Genomic DNA, 19,654 nt, shown 5'->3' on the forward strand with positions numbered 1-19,654 from the left:
CAGAAACCCATCCTCAGCATCTCCATCTCCTTCCAATAAAATAACCAGCAGAAACCTATCCTCAGCATCTCCACACACCTCCCAATAACACAAACTGCAGGAACCCATCCTCAGCATCTTCACTCACCTTCCAATAACACAACCTGCAGATACACATTCTCAGCATCTTCACTCACCTTCCAATAGCACAACCTGCAGAAACCCATCCTCAGCATCTCCACTCACCTCCTAATAACACAACCTGCAGAAACCCATCCTCATCATCTCCACTCACCTCCCAATAACACAAACTGCAGAAACCCATCCTCAGCATCTCCATCTCCTTCCAATAAAATATCCAGCAGAAACCCATCCTCAGTATCTCCACTCACCTCCCAATAACACAACCTGCAGAAACCCATCCTCAGCATCGTCACTCACCTTCCAATAACACAACCTGCAGATACCCATCCTCAGCATCTCCACTCACCTCCCAATATCACAACCTGCAGAAACCCATCCTCAGCATCTTCACACACCTCCCAATAGCACAACCTGCAGAAACCCATCCTCAGCATCTTCACTCACCTCCCAATAACACAACCTGCAGAAACCCATCCTCAGCATTTTCACTCACCTTCCAATAACACAACCTGCAGAAACACATCCTCAGCATCTCCACTCACCTCCCAATAACAGAACCTGCAGAAACCCATCCTCAGCATCTCCACTCATCTCCCAATAACACAACCTGCAGAAACCCATCCTCAGCATCTCCACTCACCTCCCAATAACACAACCTGCAGAAACGCAACCTCAGTATCGCCACTCACCTCCCACTAACACAACCTGCAGAAACCCATCCTCAGCACCTTCACTAATCTTCCAATAACACAACCTGCAGAAACCCATCCTCTGCATCTCCATTCGCCTCCCAATAACACAACCTGCAGAAACCTATCCTCAGCATCTCCACTCACCTCCCAATAACACAACCTGCAGAAACCCATCCTCAGCATCTTCACTCACCTCCCAATAACACAACCTGCAGAAACCCATCCTCAGCATCTTCACTCACCTTCCAATAACACAACCTGCAGAAACCCATCCTCAGCATCTTCACTCACCTTCCAATAACAGAACCTGCAGAAACCCATCCTCAGCCTCTTCACTCACCTCCCAATAACACAACCTGCAGAAACCCATCCTCTGCATCTCCACTCACCTCCCAATAACACAACCGGCAGAAACCCATCCTCAGCATCTCCACTCACCTCCCAATAACACAACCTGCAGAAACCCATCCTCTGCATCTCCACTCACCTCCCAATAACACAACCGGCAGAAACCCATCCTCAGCATCTCCACTCACCTCCCAATAACAGAACCTGCAGAAACCCATCCTCAGCACCTCCACTCACCTCCCAATAACAGAACCTGCAGAAACCCATCCTCAGCATCTCCACTCACCTCCCAATAACACAACCTGCAGAAACCCATCCTCAGCATCTTCACTCACCTTCCAATAACACAACCTGCAGAAACACATCCTCAGCATCTCCACTATCCTTCCAATAACTCAATCTGCAGAAACCGATCCTCAACATCTCCACTCACCTCCCAATAAAACAACCTGCAGAAAACCATCCTCAGCATCTTCACTAATCTTCCAATAACACAACCTACAGAAATTAATCCTCAGCATCATCCCTCACCCTCCAAGAACACAACCTGCAGAAACCCATCCTCAGCATTTCCACTCACATTCCAATCACAAAACCTACAGAAATTAATCCTCAGCATCATCACTCACCCTCCAAGAACACAACCTGCAGAAACTCATCCTCAGCATCTTCACTCACCTCCCAATAACACAACCTGCAGAAACGCATCTTCAGCATCTCCACTATCCTTCCAATAACACAACCTGCAGAAACCCATCCTCAGCATCTCCACTCACCTCCCAATAACACAACCTGCAGAAACCCATCCTCAGCATCGTCACTGACCTCCCAATAACGCAACCTGCAGAAACCCATCCTCAGAATCGTCACTCATCTCCCAATAACACAACCTGCAGAACCCCATTCTCAGCATATCTACTGACCTTCCAATAACACAACCTGCAGAAACCCATCCTCATTATCTCCACCTGCAGAAACCCATCCTCAGCATCTCCACTCACCTCCTAATAACACAACCTGCAGAAACCCATCCTCATCATCTCCACTCACCTCCCAATAACACAAACTGCAGAAACCCATCCTCAGCATCTCCATCTCCTTCCAATAAAATAACCAGCAGAAACCTATCCTCAGCATCTCCACACACCTCCCAATAACACAAACTGCAGGAACCCATCCTCAGCATCTTCACTCACCTTCCAATAACACAACCTGCAGATACACATTCTCAGCATCTTCACTCACCTTCCAATAGCACAACCTGCAGAAACCCATCCTCAGCATCTCCACTCACCTCCTAATAACACAACCTGCAGAAACCCATCCTCATCATCTCCACTCACCTCCCAATAACACAAACTGCAGAAACCCATCCTCAGCATCTCCATCTCCTTCCAATAAAATATCCAGCAGAAACCCATCCTCAGTATCTCCACTCACCTCCCAATAACACAACCTGCAGAAACCCATCCTCAGCATCATCACTCACCTTCCAATAACACAACCTGCAGATACCCATCCTCAGCATCTCCACTCACCTCCCAATATCACAACCTGCAGAAACCCATCCTCAGCATCTTCACACACCTCCCAATAACACAACCTGCAGAAACCCATCCTCAGCATCTCCACTCACCTTCCAATAACACAACCTGCAGGAACCCATCCTCAGCATCTTCCCTAACCTCCCAATAACACAACCTGCAGGAACCCATCCTCAGCATCTCCACTCACCTCCCAATAACACAACCTGCAGATACCCATTCTCAGCATTTCCACTCACCTCCCAATAACACAAAGTGCAGAACCCCATTCTCAGCATCTACACTCACCTCCCAATAACACAACCTTCAGAAACCCATCCTCAGCATCTCCACTCACCTCCCAATAACACAACCTGCAGAAACCCAACCTCAGCATCGCCACTCACCTCCCACTAACACAACCTGCAGAAACCCATCCTCAGCACCTTCACTAATCTTCCAATAACACAACCTGCAGAAACCCATCCTCTGCATCTCCACTCGCCTCCCAATAACACAACCTGCAGAAACCTATCCTCAGCATCTCCACTCACCTCCCAATAACACAACCTGCAGAAACCCATCATCAGCATCTTCACTCACCTCCCAATAACACAACCTGCAGAAACCCATCCTCAGCATCTCCACTCACCTTCCAATAACACAACCTGCAGAACCCCATCCTCAGCATCTCCACTAACCTTCCAATAATACAACCTGCAGAAACCCATTCTCAGCCTCTTCACTCACCTCGCAATAACAGAATTGCAAAAGTAACGAAAAATAACTCATTTCCACATTCATTGAAAATGGACATTGGCTTGGTGTAATTTGATTGAGTGAGTCTGTGGAGAATTTCAATCACTAAATGAGAATTCAGATAGTGGGATGCTGCCAGACTGGGAACCAATCCACAGCAGTGAGCACAGGGATGATTGGGGACTGGGATTGGGTGAGGGTTAGGACCCAGACTGGGAACCAATCTACAGCAATGAGCACAGGGATGATAGGTGACTGGGATTGGGTGAGGGTTAGGACCCAGACTGGGAACCAATCTACAGCAATGAGCACAGGGATGATAGGGGACTGGGATTGGGTGAGGGTTAGGACCCAGACTGGGAACCAATCTACAGCAATGAGCACAGGGATGATCGGTGACTGGGATTGGGTGCGGGTTAGGACCCAGACTGGGAACCAATCTACAGCAATGAGCACAGGGATGATAGGTGACTGGGATTGGGCGAGGGTTAGGACCCAGACTGGGAACCAATCTACAGCAGTGAGCACAGGGATGATAGGGGACTGGGATTGGGTGAGGGTTAGGACCCAGACTGGGAACCAATCTACAGCAATGAGCACAGGGATGATAGGTGACTGGGATTGGGTGAGGGTTAGGACCCAGACTGGGAACCAATCTACAGCAATGAGCACAGGGATGATAGGGGACTGGGATTGGGTGAGGGTTAGGACCCAGACTGGGAACCAATCTACAGCAATGAGCACAGGGATGATCGGTGACTGGGATTGGGTGAGGGTTAGGACCCAGACTGGGAACCAATCTACAGCAGTGAGCACAGGGATGATAGGGGACTGGGATTGGGTGAGGGTTAGGACCCAGACTGGGAACCAATCTACAGCAGTGAGCACAGGGATGATAGGACACTGGGATTGGGCGAGGGTTAGGACCCAGACTGGGAATCAATCTACAGCAGTGAGCACAGGGATGATAGGGGACTGGGATTGGGTGAGGGTTAGGATATGGCAGGAGAGTTGGAGATGAGCTGCGCTTCATGAAGATTTGTATCAGAAATTGTGTGACAGAATATCATTGGATTAGTCGAGTGTGGATCTAACTGTTCTCACTGGAACGAAGGAGGTTGAGGGGCGACCTGATAGAGGTATACAAAATTATGAGGGGCATAGACAGAGTGGATAGTCAGAGGCTTTTCCCCAGGGTAGAGGGGTCAATTACTAGGGGGCATAGGTTTAAGGTGAGAGGGGCAAAGTTTAGAGTAGATGTACGAGGCAAGTTTTTTACGCAGAGGGTAGTGGGTGCCTGGAACTCACTACCGGAGGTGGTAGTGGAGGCAGGGACGATAGGGACATTTAAGGGTCATCTTGACAAATATATGAATAGGATGGGAATAGAAGGATACGGACCCAGGAAGTGTAGAAGATTGTAGTTTAGTCGGGCAGTATGGTCGGCACGGGCTTGGAGGGCCGAAGGGCCTGTTCCTGTGCTGTACATTTCTTTGTTCTTTGTTTGTTCTTTGTTCTAACAAAGACACAGATGATGATTTATTCTGCAGCTGAGATGAAGCAGAGGTGGCGATGGCAAGTGAGCAGGATTGGGAATGGCGAGAGTGTCTGGCTATAATAACTTTACTGTCAAAGGGAGAGCAGGGATTGTGAACAGCCTCCGATATTAACCAGAGAGCGAGTGGAGCCACTGGATAGGGAATGACCTCAGTGACTGGAATCGATGTTGATATTTATAGCTAAAGGCACAGAGCTTCAAGGTAAGGAAGTGTTATTCCCACTATTCCAGATGTTGGTCAGACCGCACCTGGAGTATTGCACAGTCCTGGCCCCTGATTTGAGGAAAGATGTAGGGGCTTTAGAGGCAGTTCAGAGGAGGTTGACGAGACTGACCGCAGAGATGAGGGCTTTGTCTTATCAAGAGAGTTGTTAAGAAGGAGTAGAGATCCAATTGTGGTTTATAAGATGATAAAAGGTGTGGGTGAAGTGGAAGTGGAGCGGATGCTTCCTCTTGTGGGGCGTTCTAGAACGAGAGGTCAGAATCTCAGGATAACAGGCAGCAAATGGGAATCAGAGCTGAGGAGAAACTACTTCTCCCAATGGGATGGGAACCTGTGGAATTCGCTATCCAGAGTGCGGGGCATGCTGGGACAGTGAGTAAATTTAAGGAGCAGTTATATAGATTTTGAATTGGGAATGGGGTGAGAATTTTGGATAATGGGCAGGGCGGCGGCGTTAAGCCGAGGATGAGATCAGCCAAGACCGAATGACGGAGCAGACGCGAGGGGCCAAATAGCCTCATTCTGCTCCTGGACCTGAAAACTTACAAACTTCTGAACTGAAGACCGTGGATTCAATCTTTCCAAGATGCAAATGACCAGAGCATTAATACACTTAAAGTGGTTTATACAATAAATAACTGGACAGGGAGACTTACCAGGGACACCGACAACAGCCAGGAGGGGATAGTACCCCGCTTGAATTATCATCAGTGCGCCGTAGATCCGCCATGGTAAAGACTGGTCAGACACAAAGTAAATACCCCAGGATAAACTCCTGTCCATTGCTGTAACGTTCCCGTGGGTAGTCCCCAGATTCTGGTCCATTGCTGTAACGTTCCTGTGGGCAGTTCACAGACTCTGATCCATTGCTGTCACGTCCCTGTGGATAGTTCCCAGATTCTGATCCATTGCTGTAACGTTCCTGTGGGTAGTTCCCAGATTCTGCTCCCTCCTCTCGGTCTCTCTGGGGCCGCTGATCTCTGGCAGTGTTGGAATTGACGCTCCCGCTGACAGTTTGGGATAACACAAAGAAAGGAATCGCTTATTAATACAGAGACAAACCCTCCAGTGACACGGTTAGATCCATGGAGACTGACATTAATCACAGTCACTAAACAAACAGGCTCAGTTAACCCCTTTCAATCCAATACTTTTTCTCACAATGAAATAGAAGATTAGCCGGGTCTGGATTGGCTGTGTGACAGTGACTGAGGGATGGAGTGTGGAAATAGTGGACACACTGACCCTGATACTCAATCCTCATTGATATCTGAGTGGTTCCAGGGGACTGGGGCATTTTCACTGTCCCATCCTGTTTATAAAAGGAGAGAGAGGGATAACCCCTGGAGGGACAGAGCAGTCAGTATAATGTTAGTCACCAGGACATTTCTAGGGCAGACTGGGCAACAGGAATATTGCTCCTTCGCGAGGAAATGGTGTTATGTGACCAGAAACACGGCGATATTCGTGGGAAATCACATCGCATGTTGTTATTGCAGTTATATTTCAAAATAACTGGAGGGTTAATGAGGGAACTGATATGAATTTATGTACTGGGACATATTGTGATCAAATGTCATTTATTAGAGATGTTCTCGAGTCCCAAAGCCGTGGATTAAAGGGTCTGTGAGAGTGAGAATGTGATATTGGCTAAGAAACAGAAAGCAGAGAGAAGCGGTGAATGATAGTTATTCAGACAGGAGGGGAGGAGACACTGATGTTCACTCGGGGTCCACATGAGGACAATTGCTCTTCAAGATACAATTCACTGCGATAGGCTTCAATGGAAAGAATTTCAACATTCACAAATGACAGACACTCAGCAATGACACAGTGAGCAGGGGAGCAGCAATCTTCAGCAGCATGTTCCCAGATCTGTGAAAGGGAGGGTCACGGGGAAAGTAAATTTAAATCACTGTCGTGTGGGTGATGCATTAGGGAGGAGGGCAGAGGACAGGAAATATTAACTAAACGGGACAAGTTTAAAAAGATATTTAACTTGATCAATAGAGGCGGAGACTCCTAAAAGAAGGATGTTAGGATCATAGAGTCATCGAGGTCCAGAGCACAGAAAGGCCATTCGGCCCATCTGGACTGGGCAGGTCAAAAATAACCACCTGAGTATTTGAATCCCACTTTCTAATACTTTGCCAATTGCCTATAGAGTTATAACCAGGATTATAGAGAGGACCATAGCTGAGGAATTGCTTCTTGTTCTGCCGCCAAATATACAAAAGGATGTGAGGATCTTGGAGACAAAACAAAGGATATTTAATGGAGTGTTGTCAGGGATGGAGGATTTCAGTTAAATATGGGGATTAGTGAACTGGAATTGTAATCTGTAGATCAGTTTAAGGTAAAGAGACATTTCACAGAGGACTCCAAATTAGGAAGGAGTTTAGAGAGAGTGAGCAGAAAGGGTTCCACTGGAGTGTGTGTGTGGGCTGGGGAGAGTGGCCTGGAGTGTGTGTGTGGGCTGGCCGGGAGTGGCCTGGAGTGTGTGTGTGGGCTGGCCGGGAGTGGCCTGGAGTGTGTGTGTGGTCTGGCCGGGAGTGGCCTGGCCTGGAGTGTGTGGGCTGGCCGGGAGTGGCCTGGAGTGTGTGTGTGGGCTGGCCGGGAGTGGCCTGGAGTGTGTGTGGGCTGGCCGGGAGTGGCCGGGAGTGTGTGTGTGGGATGGCCGGGAGTGGCCTGGAGTGTGTGTGTGGGCTGGCCAGGAGTGGCCTGGAGTGTGTGTGTGGGCTGGCCGGGAGTGGCCTGGACTGTGTGTGTGGGCTGGCCGGGAGTGGCCTGGAGTGTGTGTGTGGGCTGGCCGGGAGTGGCCTGGAGTGTGTGTGTGGGCTGGCCAGGAGTGGCCTGGAGTGTGTGTGTGGGCTGGCCGGGAGTGGCCTGGACTGTGTGTGTGGGCTGGCCGGGAGTGGCCGGGAGTGTGTGTGTGGGCTGGCCGGGAGTGGCCTGGAGTGTGTGTGTTGGCTGGCCAGGAGTGGCCTGGAGTGTGTGTGTGTGGGCTGGCCGGGAGTGGCCTGGAGTGTGTGTGTGGGCTGGCCGGGAGTGGCCTGGAGTGTGTGTGTGGGCTCGCCGGGAGTGGCCTGGAGTGTGTGTGTGTGGGCTGGCCGGGAGTGGCCTGGAGTGTGTGTGTGGGCTGGCCGGGAGTGACCTGGAGTGTGTGTGGGCTGGCCGGGAGTGGCCTGGAGTGTGTGTGTGAGCTGGCCGGGAGTGGCCTGGAGTGTGTGTGGGCTGGCCGGGAGTGACCTGGAGTGTGTGTGGGCTGGCCGGGAGTGGTCTGGAGTGTGTGTGTGGGCTGGCCGGGAGTGGCCTGGAGTGTGTGTGTGGGCTGGCCGGGAGTGGCTTGGAGTGTGTGTGTGGGCTGGCCGGGAGTGGCCTGGAGTGTGTGTGTGGGCTGGCCGGGAGTGGCCTGGCCTGGAGTGTGTTTGTGGGCTGGCCGGGAGAGGCCTGGAGTGTGTGTGTGGACTGGTCGGGAGTGGCCTGGAGTGTGGGCTGGCCGGGAGAGGCCTGGAGTGTTTGTGTGGGCTGGCCGGGAGTGACCTGGAGTGTGGGCTGGCCGGGAGTGACCTGGAGTGTGTGTGGGCTGGCCGGGAGTGGCCTGGAGTGTGTGTGTGGGCTGGCCGGGAGTGTGTGTGTGAGGTGGCTGGGAGTGGCCTGGAGTGTGGGTGTGGGCTGGCCGGGAGAGGCCTGTAGTGTTTGTGTGGGCTGGCCTGGAGTGTGTGTGTGTGGGCCGGGAGTGGCCTGCAGTGTGTGTGTGGGCTGGCCGGGAGTGGCCGGGAGTGTGTGTGTGGGCTGGCCGGGAGTGGCCTGGAGTGTGTGTGTGGGCTGGCCGCGAGTGGCCTGGAGTGTGGGTGTGGGCTGGCCGCGAGAGGCCTGGCTTGTGGGCTGGCCGGGAGTGGCCTGGAGTGTGTGTGTGGGCTGGCCGGGAGAGGCCTGGAGTGTGTGTGTGGGCTGGCCGGGAGTGGCTTGAAGTGTGTGTGTGGGATGGCCGGGAGTGGCCTGGAGTGTGTGTGTGGGATGGCCGGGAGTGGCTTGAAGTGTGTGTGTGGGATGGCCGGGAGTGGCCTGGAGTGTGTGTGTGGGATGGCCGGGAGTGGCCTGGAGTGTGTGTGTGGGCTGGCCGGGAGTGGCCTGGAGTGTGTGTGTGGGCTGGCCGGGAGTGGCCTGGAGTGTGTGTGTGGGATGGCCGGGAGTGGCCTGGAGTGTGTGTGTGGGCTGGGCGGGAGTGGCCTGGAGTGTTTGTGTGGGCTGGCCGGGAGTGGCCTGGAGTGTGTGTGTGGGATGGCCGGGAGTGGCCTGGAGTGTGTGTGTGGGCTGGCCGGGAGTGGCCTGGAGTGTGTGTGTGGGCTGGCCAGGAGTGGCCTGGAGTGTGTTTGTGGGCTGGCCGGGAGTGGCCTGGAGTGTGTGTGTGGGCTGGCCAGGAGTGGCCTGGAGTGTGTGTGGGCTGGCCGGGAGTGGCTTGGAATGTGTGTGTGGGCTGGCCGGGAGTGGCCTGGAGTGTGTGTGTGGGCTGGCCAGGAGTGGCCTGGAGTGTGTTTGTGGGCTGGCCGGGAGTGGCCTGGAGTGTGTGTGGGCTGGCCGGGAGTGGCCTGGAGTGTGTGTGTGGGCTGGCCGGGAGTGGCCTGGAGTGTGTGTGTGGGCTGGCCGGGAGTGGCCTGGAGTGTGTGTGTGGGCTGGCCGGGAGTGGCCTGGAGTGTGTGTGAGGGCTGGCCGGTAGTGGCCTGGCCTGGAGTGTGTGTGTGGGCTGGCCGGGAGTGGCCTGGAGTGTGTGTGTGGGCTGGCCGGGAGAGTCCTGGAGTGTGTGTGTGGGCTGGTCGGGAGTGGCCTGGAGTGTGTGTGTGGGCTGGCCGAGAGTGGCCGGGAGTGTGTATGGGCTGGTCGGGAGTGGCCTGGAGTGTGTTTGTGGGCTGGCCGGGAGTGGCCTGGAGTGTGTGTGTGGGCTGGCCGGGAGTGGCCTGGAGTGTGTGTGTGGGCTGGTCGGGAGCGGCCTGGAGTGTGTGTGTGGGCTGTCCGGGAGTGGCCTGGAGTGTGTGTGTGGGCTGGCCGGGAGTCGCCTGGAGTGTTTGTGTGGGTGGCCGGGAGTGGCCTGGAGTGTGTGTGTGGGCTGGCCGGGAGTGGCCTGGAGTGTGTTTGTGGGCTGGCCGGGAGTGGCCTGGAGTGTGTGTGTGGGATGGCCGGGAGTGGCCTGGAGTGTGTGTGTGGGCTGGCCGGGAGTGGCCTGGAGTCTGTGTGTGGGCTGGCCGGGAGTGGCCTGGAGTGTGTGCGTGGGCTGGCCGGGAGTGGCCTGGAGTGTGTGTGTGGGCTGGCCGGGAGTGGCCTGGAGTATGTGTGTGTGGGTTCGCCGGGAGTTCCTGGAGTGTGTGTGTGGGCTGGCCGGGAATGGCCTGGAGTGTGTTTGTGGGCTGGCCGGGAGTGGCCGTGAGTGTGTGTGTGGGCTGGCAGGGAGTGGCCGGGAGTGTGTGTGTGGGCTGGCAGGGAGTGGCCTGGAGTGTGTGTGTGGGCTGGCCGGGAGTGGCCTGGAGTGTGTGTGTGGGTTGGCCGGGGGTGGCCTGGAGTGTGTGTGTGGGCTGGCCGGGAGTGGCCGGGAGTGTGTGTGTGGGCTGGCAGGGAGTGGCCTGGAGTGTGTGTGTGGGCTGGCCGGGAGTGGCCTGGAGTGTGTGTGTGGGTTGGCCGGGAGTGGCCTGGAGTGTGTGTGTGGGCTGGCCGGGAGTGGCCTGGAGTGTGTGTGTGGGCTGGGCCGGAGTGGCCTGGAGTGTGTGTGTGGGTTGGCCGGGAGAGTCCTGGAGTGTGTGTGTGGGCTGGCCGGGAGTGGCCTGGAGTGTGTGTGTGGGCTAGCCGGGAGAGTCCTGGAGTGTGTGTGTGGGCTGGCCGGGAGTGACCTGGAGTGTGTGTGTGGGCTGGCCGGGAGTGGCCGGGAGTGTGTGTGTGGGCTGGCCGGGAGTGGCCTGGAGTGTGTGTGTGGTCTGGCCGGGAGTGGCCTGGAGTGTGTGTGTGTGCTGGCCGGGAGTGGCCTGGAGTGTGTGTGTGGGCTGGCCGGGAGTGGCCGGGAGTGTGTGTGTGGGCTGGCCGGGAGTGGCCTGGAGTGTGTGTGTGGGCTGGCCGGGAGTGGCCTGGAGTGTATGTGTGGGCTGGCCGGGAGTGGCCTGGACTGGAGTGTGTGTGTGGGCTGGCCGGGAGTGGCCGGGAGTGTGTGTGTGGGTTGGCCGGGAGTGGCCTGGAGTGTGTGTGTGGGCTGGCCGGGAGTGACCTAAAGTGTGTGTGTGGGCTGGCCGGGAGTGGCCGGGAGTGTGTGTGTGGGCTGGCCGGGAGTGGCCTGGAGTGTGTGTGTGTGCTGGCCGGGAGTGGCCTGGAATGTGTGTGTTGGCTGGCCTGGAGTGGCCTGCAGTGTGTGGGCTGGCCTGGAGTGGCCGGGAGTGTGTGTGTGGGCTGGCCGGGAGTGGCCTGGCCTGGAATGTGAGTGTGGGATGGCCGGGAGTGGCCTGGAGTGTGTGTGTGGACTGGCCGGGAGTGACCTGGAGTGTGTGTGTGGACTGGCCGGGAGTGGCCTGGGGTGTGTGTGTGGGCTGGCCGGGAGAGTCCTGGAGTGTGTGTGTGGGCTGGCCGGGAGAGTCCTGGAGTGTGTGTGTGGACTGGCCGGGAGTGGCCTGGGGTGTGTGTGTGGGCTGGCCGGGAGTAGCCTGGAGTGTGTGTGTGGGCTGGCCGGGAGTGACCTGGCCTGGAGTGTGAGTGTGGGATGGCCGGGAGTGGCCTGGAGTGTGAGTGTGGGCTGGCCGGGAGTAGCCTGGAGTGTGTGTGTGGGCTGGCCGGGAGTGGCCTGGAGTGTGTGTGTGGGCTGGCCGGGAGTGGCCTGGAGTGTGTATGTGGGCTGGCCGGGAGTGGCCTGGAGTGTGTATGTGGGCTGGCCGGGAGTGGCCTGGAGTGTGTGTGTGGGCTGGCCGAGAGTGGCCTGGCCTGGAGTGTGTGTGTGGGCTGGCCGGGAGTGGCCAGGCCTGGAGTGTGTGTGTGGGCTGGCCGGGAGTAGCCTGGAGTGTGTGTGTGGGCTGGCCGGGAGTGGCCGGGAGTGTGTGTGTGGGCTGGCCGGGAGTGGCCTGGGGTGTGTGTGTGGGCTGGCCGGGAGTGGCCGGGAGTGTGTGTGTGGGCTGACCGGGAGTGGCCTGGAGTGTGTCTGTGGGCTGGCCGGGAGTGGCCTGGAGTGTGTGTGTGGGCTGGCCGAGAGTGGCCTGGAGTGTGTGTGTGGGTTGGCCGGAAGTGGCCTGGAGTGTGTGTGTGGGCTACCCGGGAGTGGCCGGGAGTGTGTGTGTGGGCTGGCCGGGATTGTGTGTGTGTGGGCTGGCCGGAAGTGGCCTGGAGTGTGTGTGTGGGCTACCCGGGAGTGGCCTGGAGTGTGTGTGTGGGCTGGCCGGGAGTGGCCTGGAGTGTGTGTGTGGGCTGGCCGGGAGTGGCCTGGGGTGTGTGTGTGGGCTGGCCGGGAGTGGCCGGGAGTGTGTGTGTGGGCTGGCCGGGAGTGGCCTGGAGTGTGTGTGTGGGCTGGCCGGGAGTGGCCTGGAGTGTGTGTGTGGTCTGGCCGGGAGTGGCCTGGAGTGTGTGTGTGGGATGGCCGGGAGTGGCCTGGAGTGTGTGTGTGGGATGGCCGGGAGTGGCCTGGAGTGTGTGTGTGGGATGGCCGGGAGTGGCCTGGAGTGTGTGTGTGGTCTGGCCGGGAGTGGCCTGGAGTGTATTTGTGGGCTGGCCGGGAGTGGCCTGGAGTGTGTGTGTGGGATGGCCGGGAGTGGCCTGGAGTGTGTGTGTGGGCTAGCCGGGAGTGGCATTTAGTGTGTGTGTGGGCTGGCCGGGAGTGGCCTGGCCTGGAGTGCGTGTGTGGGCTGGCCGGGAGTGGCCTGGAGTGTGTGTGTGGGCCGGGAGTGGCCTGGAGTGTGTGTGTGGGCTGGGAGTGGCCTTTAGTGTGTGTGTGGGCCGGGAGTGGCCTTTAGTGTGTGTGTGGGCTGGCCGGGAGTGGCCTGGCCTGGAGTGTGTGTGTGGGCTGGCCGGGAGTGGCCTGGAGTGTGTGTGTGGGCTAGCCGGGAGTGGCCTGGAGTGTGTGTGTGGGCTGGCCGGGAGTGGCCTGGCCTGGAGTGTGTTTGTGGGCTGGCCAGGAGTGGCTTGGAGTGTGTGTGGGCTGGCCGGGAGTTGCCTGGAGTGTGTGTGTGGGCTGGGAGTGGCCTTTAGTGTGTGTGTGGGCCGGGAGTGGCCTTTAGTGTGTGTGTGGGCTGGCCGGGAGTGGCCTGGCCTGGAGTGTGTGTGTGGGCTGGCCGGGAGTGGCCTGGAGTGTGGGTGTGGGCCGGGAGTGGCCTGGAGTGTGTGTGTGGGCTGGGAGTGGCCTTTAGTGTGTGTGTGGGCCGGGAGTGGCCTTTAGTGTGTGTGTGGGCTGGCCGGGAGTGGCCTGGCCTGGAGTGTGTGCGTGGGCTGGCCAGGAGTGACCTGGAGTGTGTGTGTGTGCTGGCCGGGAGTGGCCTGGAGTGTGTGTGTGGGTTGGCCGGGAGTGGCCTGGAGTGTGTGTGTGGGATGGCCGGGAGTGGCCTGGAGTGTGTGTGTGGGCTAGCCGGGAGTGGCCTTTAGTGTGTGTGTGGGCTGGCCGGGAGTGGCCTGGCCTGGAGTGTGTGTGTGGGCTGGCCGGGAGTGGCCTGGAGTGGGTGTGTGGGCCGGGAGTGGCCTGGAGTGTGTGTGTGGGCTGGGAGTGGCCTTTAGTGTGTGTGTGGGCCGGGAGTGGCCTTTAGTGTGTGTGTGGGCTGGCCGGGAGTGGCCTGGCCTGGAGTGTGTGTGTGGGCTGGCCGGGAGTGGCCTGGAGTGTGTGTGTGGGCTAGCCGGGAGTGGCCTGGAGTGTGTGTGTGGGCTGGCCGGGAGTGGCCTGGCCTGGAGTGTGTGTGTGGGCTGGCCAGGAGTGGCTTGGAGTGTGTGTGGGCTGGCCGGGAGTTGCCTGGAGTGTGTGTGTGGGCTGGGAGTGGCCTTTAGTGTGTGTGTGGGCCGGGAGTGGCCTTTAGTGTGTGTGTGGGCTGGCCGGGAGTGGCCTGGCCTGGAGTGTGTGTGTGGGCTGGCCGGGAGTGGCCTGGAGTGTGGGTGTGGGCCGGGAGTGGCCTGGAGTGTGTGTGTGGGCTGGGAGTGGCCTTTAGTGTGTGTGTGGGCCGGGAGTGGCCTTTAGTGTGTGTGTGGGCTGGCCGGGAGTGGCCTGGCCTGGAGTGTGTGTGTGGGCTGGCCAGGAGTGGCTTGGAGTGTGTGTGGGCTGGCCGGGAGTTGCCTGGAGTGTGTGTGTGGGCTGGGAGTGGCCTTTAGTGTGTGTGTGGGCCGGGAGTGGCCTTTAGTGTGTGTGTGGGCTGGCCGGGAGTGGCCTGGCCTGGAGTGTGTGTGTGGGCTGGCCGGGAGTGGCCTGGAGTGTGGGTGTGGGCCGGGAGTGGCCTGGAGTGTGTGTGTGGGCTGGGAGTGGCCTTTAGTGTGTGTGTGGGCCGGGAGTGGCCTTTAGTGTGTGTGTGGGCTGGCCGGGAGTGGCCTGGCCTGGAGTGTGTGTGTGGGCTGGCCGGGAGTGGCCTGGCCTGGAGAGTGTGTGTGGGCTGGCCGGGAGTGGCCTGGCCTGGAGTGTGTGTGTGGGCTGGCCGTGAGTGGCCCGGAGTGTTTGTGTGGGCTGGCCGGGAGTGGCCTGGAGTGTGTGTGTGGGATGGCCGGGAGTGGCCTGGAGTGTGTGTGTGGGCAGGCCGGGAGTGGCCTGGAGTGTGTGTGTGGGCTGGCCGGGAGTGGCCTGCAGTGTGTGTGTGGGCTGGCCGGGAGTGGCCTGGAGTGTGTGTGTGGGCTGGCCAGGAGTGACCTGGAGTGTGTGTGTGGGCTGGCCGGGAGTGGCCTGGCCTGGAGTGTGTGCGTGGGCTGGCCAGCAGTGACCTGGAGTGTGTGTGTGTGCTGGCCGGGAGTGGCCTGGAGTGTGTGTGTGGGTTGGCCGGGAGTGGCCTGGAGTGTGTGTGTGGGATGGCCGGGAGTGGCCTGGAGTGTGTGTGTGGGCTAGCCGGGAGTGGCCTTTAGTGTGTGTGTGGGCTGGCCGGGAGTGGCCTGGCCTGGAGTGTGTGTGTGGGCTGGCCGGGAGTGGCCTGGAGTGTGTGTGTGGGCCGGGAGTTGCCTGGAGTGTGTGTGTGGGCTGGGAGTGGCCTTTAGTGTGTGTGTGGGCCGGGAGTGGCCTTTAGTGTGTGTGTGGGCTGGCCGGGAGTGGCCTGGCCTGGAGTGTGTGTGTGGGCTGGCCGGGAGTGGCCTGGAGTGTGTGTGTGGGCTAGCCGGGAGTGGCCTGGAGTGTGTGTGTGGGCTGGCCGGGAGTGGCCTGGCCTGGAGTGTGTGTGGGCCGGGAGTGGCCTGGAGTGTGTGTGTGGGCTGGGAGTGGCCTTTAGTGTGTGTGTGGGCCGGGAGTGGCCTTTAGTGTGTGTGTGGGCTGGCCGGGAGTGGCCTGGCCTGGAGTGTGTGTGTGGGCAGGCCGGGAGTGGCCTGGCCTGGAGAGTGTGTGTGGGCTGGCCGGGAGTGGCCTAGCCTGGAGTGTGTGTGTGGGCTGGCCGTGAGTGGCCCGGAGTGTTTGTGTGGGCTGGCCGGGAGTGGCCTGGAGTGTGTGTGTGGGATGGCCGGGAGTGGCCTGGAGTGTGTGTGTGGGCAGGCCGGGAGTGGCCTGGAGTGTGTGTGTGGGCTGGCCGGGAGTGGCCTGCAGTGTGTGTGTGGGCTGGCCGGGAGTGGCCTGGAGTGTGTGTGTGGGCTGGCCAGGAGTGACCTGGAGTGTGTGTGTGGGCTGGCCGGGAGTGGCCTGGCCTGGAGTGTGTGCGTGGGCTGGCCAGGAGTGACCTGGAGTGTGTGTGTGTGCTGGCCGGGAGTGGCCTGGAGTGTGTGTGTGGGTTGGCCGGGAGTGGCCTGGCCTGGAGTGTGTGCGTGGGCTGGCCGGGAGTGGCCTGGAGTGTGTGTGTGGGTTGACCGGGAGTGGCCTGGCCTGGAGTGTGTGTGCGGGCTGGCCGGGAGTGGCCTGGCGTGTGTGTGTGGGCTGGCCGGGAGTGGCCTGGAGTGTGTGTGTGGGCTGGCCGGGAGTGGTCTGGAGTGTGTGTGTGGGCTGGCCGGGTGTGGCCGGGAGTGTGTGTGTGGGCAGGCCGGGAGTGGCCTGGAGTGTGTGTGTGGGATGGCCGGGAGTGGCCTGGAGTGTGTGTGTGGGCTGGCCGGGAGTGGCCTGGAGTGTGTGTGTGGGCTGGTCGGGAGTGGCCTGGAGTGTGTGTGAGGGCTGGCTGGGAGTGGCCTGGAGTGTGTGTGTGGGCTGGCTGGGAGTGGCCTGGAGTGTGTGTGTGGGCTGGTCGGGAGTGGCTTGGAGTGTGTGTGTGGGTTGGCCGGGAGTGGCCTGGAGTTTGTGTGTGTGGGCTGGCCGGGAGTGGCCTGGCCTGGAGTGTGTGTGTGGGCTGGCCGGGAGTGACCTGGAGTGTGTGTGTGGGCTGGCCGTGAGTGGCCTGGAGCGTGTGTGTGGACTGGCCGGGAGTGGCCTGGCGTGTGTGTGTGGACTGGCCGGGAGTGGCATGGCCTGGAGTGTGTGTGTGGGCTGGCCGGGAGTGGTCTGGAGTGTGTGTGTCGACTGGCTGGGAGTGGCCTGGAGTGTGTGTGTGGGCTGGCCGGGAGTGTGTGTGTGGGCTGGCCGGGAGTGGCCTGGAGTGTGTGTGTGGGCTGGCCGGGAGTGTCCTGGAGTGTGTGTGTGGACTGGCTGGGAGTGGCCTGGAGTGTGTGTGTGGGCTGGCCGGGAGTGACCTGGAGTGTGTGTGTGGGCTAGCCGGGAGTGACCTGGAGTGTGTGTGTGGGCTGCCCGGGAGTGGCCTGGCCTGGAGAGTGTGTGTGGGCTGGCCGGGAGTGGCCTGGCCTGGAGTGTGTGTGTGGGCTGGGCGGGAGTGTCCTGGAGTGTGTGTGTGGGCTGGCCGGGAGTGGCCTGGAGTGTGTGTGTGGGCTGGCCGGGAGTGGCCTGGAGTGTGTGTGTGGGCTGGCCGGGAGTGGCCTGGTCTGGAGTGTGTGTGGGCTGGGCGGGAGTGTCCTGGAGTGTGTGTGTGGACTGGCCGGAAGTGGCCTGGAGTGTGTGTGTGGGCTGGCCGGGAGTGGCCTGGAGTGTGTGTGTGGACTGGCCGGAAGTGGCCTGGAGTGTGTGTGTGGGCTGGCCGGGAGTGGCCTGGCCTGGAGTGTGTGTGTGGGCTGGGCGGGAGTGTCCTGGAGTGTGTGTGTGGGCTGGCCGGGAGTGGCCTGGAGTGTGTGTGTGGGCTGGCCGGGAGTGGCCTGGTCTGGAGTGTGTGTGGGCTGGGCGGGAGTGTCCTGGAGTGTGTGTGTGGGCTGGCCGGAAGTGGCCTGGAGTGTGTGTGTGGGCTGGCCGGGAGTGGCCTGGAGTGTGTGTGTGGGCTGGCCGGAAGTGGCCTGGAGTGTGTGTGTGGGCTGGCCGGGAGTGGCCTGGCCTGGAGTGTGTGTGGGCTGGCCGGGAGTGGCCTGGAGTGTGTGTGTGGGCTGGCCGGGAGTGGCCTGGACTGTGTCTGTCGGCTGGCCGGGAGTGGCCTGGACTGTGTGTGGGGGCTGGCCGGGAGTGGCCTGGCGTGTGTGGGTGGGATGGCCGGGAGTGGCCTGGAGTGTGTGTGTGAGCTGGCCGGGAGTGGCCTGGAGTGTGTGTGTGGGCTGGCCGGGAGTGTGTGTGTGGGCTGGCCGGGAGTGGCCTGAAGTGTGTGTGTGTGGGCTGATCGGGAGTGGTCTGGAGTGTGTGTGTGGGCTGGCCGGGAGTGGCCTGGAGTGTGTGTGTGGGCTGGCCGGGAGTGGCCTGGAGTGTGTGTGTGGGATATCCGGGAGTGGCCTGGAGTGTGTGTGTGGGCTGGCCGGGAGTGGCCGGGAGTGTGTGTGTGGGCTGGCCGGGAGTGGCCTGGAGTGTGTGTGTTGGCTGGACGGGAGTGGCCTGGAGTGTGTGTGTTGGCTGGCCGGGAGTGGCCTGGAGTGTGTGTGTGGGCTGGTCGGGAGTGGCCTGGAGTGTGTGTGTGGGCTGGCCGGGAGTGTGTGTGTGGGCTGGCCGGGAGTGGCCTGGAGTGTGTGTGTGGGCTGGCCGGGAGTGTCCTGGAGTGTGTGTGTGGACTGGCTGGGAGTGGCCTGGAGTGTGTGTGTGGGCTGGCCGGGAGTGACCTGGAGTGTGTGTGTGGGCTGGCCGGGAGTGACCTGGAGTGTGTGTGTGGGCTGCCCGGGAGTGGCCTGGCCTGGAGAGTGTGTGTGGGCTGGCCGGGAGTGGCCTGGCCTGGAGTGTGTGTGTGGGCTGGGCGGGAGTGTCCTGGAGTGTGTGTGTGGGCTGGCCGGGAGTGGCCTGGAGTGTGTGTGTGGGCTGGCCGGGAGTGGCCTGGTCTGGAGTGTGTGTGTGGGCTGGGCGGGAGTGTCCTGGAGTGTGTGTGTGGGCTGGCCGGAAGTGGCCTGGAGTGTGTGTGTGGGCTGGCCGGGAGTGGCCTGGAGTGTGTGTGTGGGCTGGCCGGGAGTGGCCTGGAGTGTGTGGGCTGGACGGGAGTGGCCTGGCCTGGAGTGTGTGTGTGGGCTGGCCGGGAGTGACCTGGAGTGTGTGTGTGGGCTGGCCGGGAGTGGCCTGGAGTGTGTGTGTGGGCTGGCCGGAAGTGGCCTGGAGTTTGTGTGTGTGGGCTGGCCGGGAGTGGCCTGGCCTGGAGTGTGTGTGGGGGCTGGCCGGGAGTGACCTGGAGTGTGTGTGTGGGCTGGCCGTGAGTGGCCTGGAGCGTGTGTGTGGACTGGCCGGGAGTGGCCTGGCGTGTGTGTGTGGACTGGCCGGGAGTGGCATGGCCTGGAGTGTGTGTGCGCTGGCCGGGAGTGGTCTGGAGTGTGTGTGTGGACTGGCTGGGAGTGGCCTGGAGTGTGTGTGTGGGCTGGCCGGGAGTGTGTGTGTGGGCTGGCCGGGAGTGGCCTGGAGTGTGTGTGTGGGCTGGCCGGGAGTGTCCTGGAGTGTGTGTGTGGACTGGCTGGGAGTGGCCTGGAGTGTGTGTGTGGGCTGGCCGGGAGTGACCTGGAGTGTGTGTGTGGGCTGCCCGGGAGTGGCCTGGCCTGGAGAGTGTGTGTGGGCTGGCCGGGAGTGGCCTGGCCTGGAGTGTGTGTGTGGGCTGGGCGGGAGTGTCCTGGAGTGTGTGTGTGGGCTGGCCGGGTCTGTCCTGGAGTGTGTGTGTGGGCTGGCCGGGTCTGTCCTGGAGTGTGTGTGTGTGGGCTGGCCGGGAGTGGCCTGGAGTGTGTGTGTGGGCTGGCCGGGAGTGGCCTGGTCTGGAGTGTGTGTGTGGGCTGGGCGGGAGTGTCCTGGAGTGTGTGTGTGGGCTGGCCGGAAGTGGCCTGGAGTGTGTGTGTGGGCTGGCCGGAAGTGGCCTGGAGTGTGTGTGTGGGCTGGCCGGGAGTGGCCTGGAGT

This window comes from Scyliorhinus torazame, chromosome 5 (genome assembly GCF_047496885.1).
Source record: "Scyliorhinus torazame isolate Kashiwa2021f chromosome 5, sScyTor2.1, whole genome shotgun sequence".
Taxonomy (NCBI): Eukaryota; Metazoa; Chordata; class Chondrichthyes; order Carcharhiniformes; family Scyliorhinidae; genus Scyliorhinus; species Scyliorhinus torazame.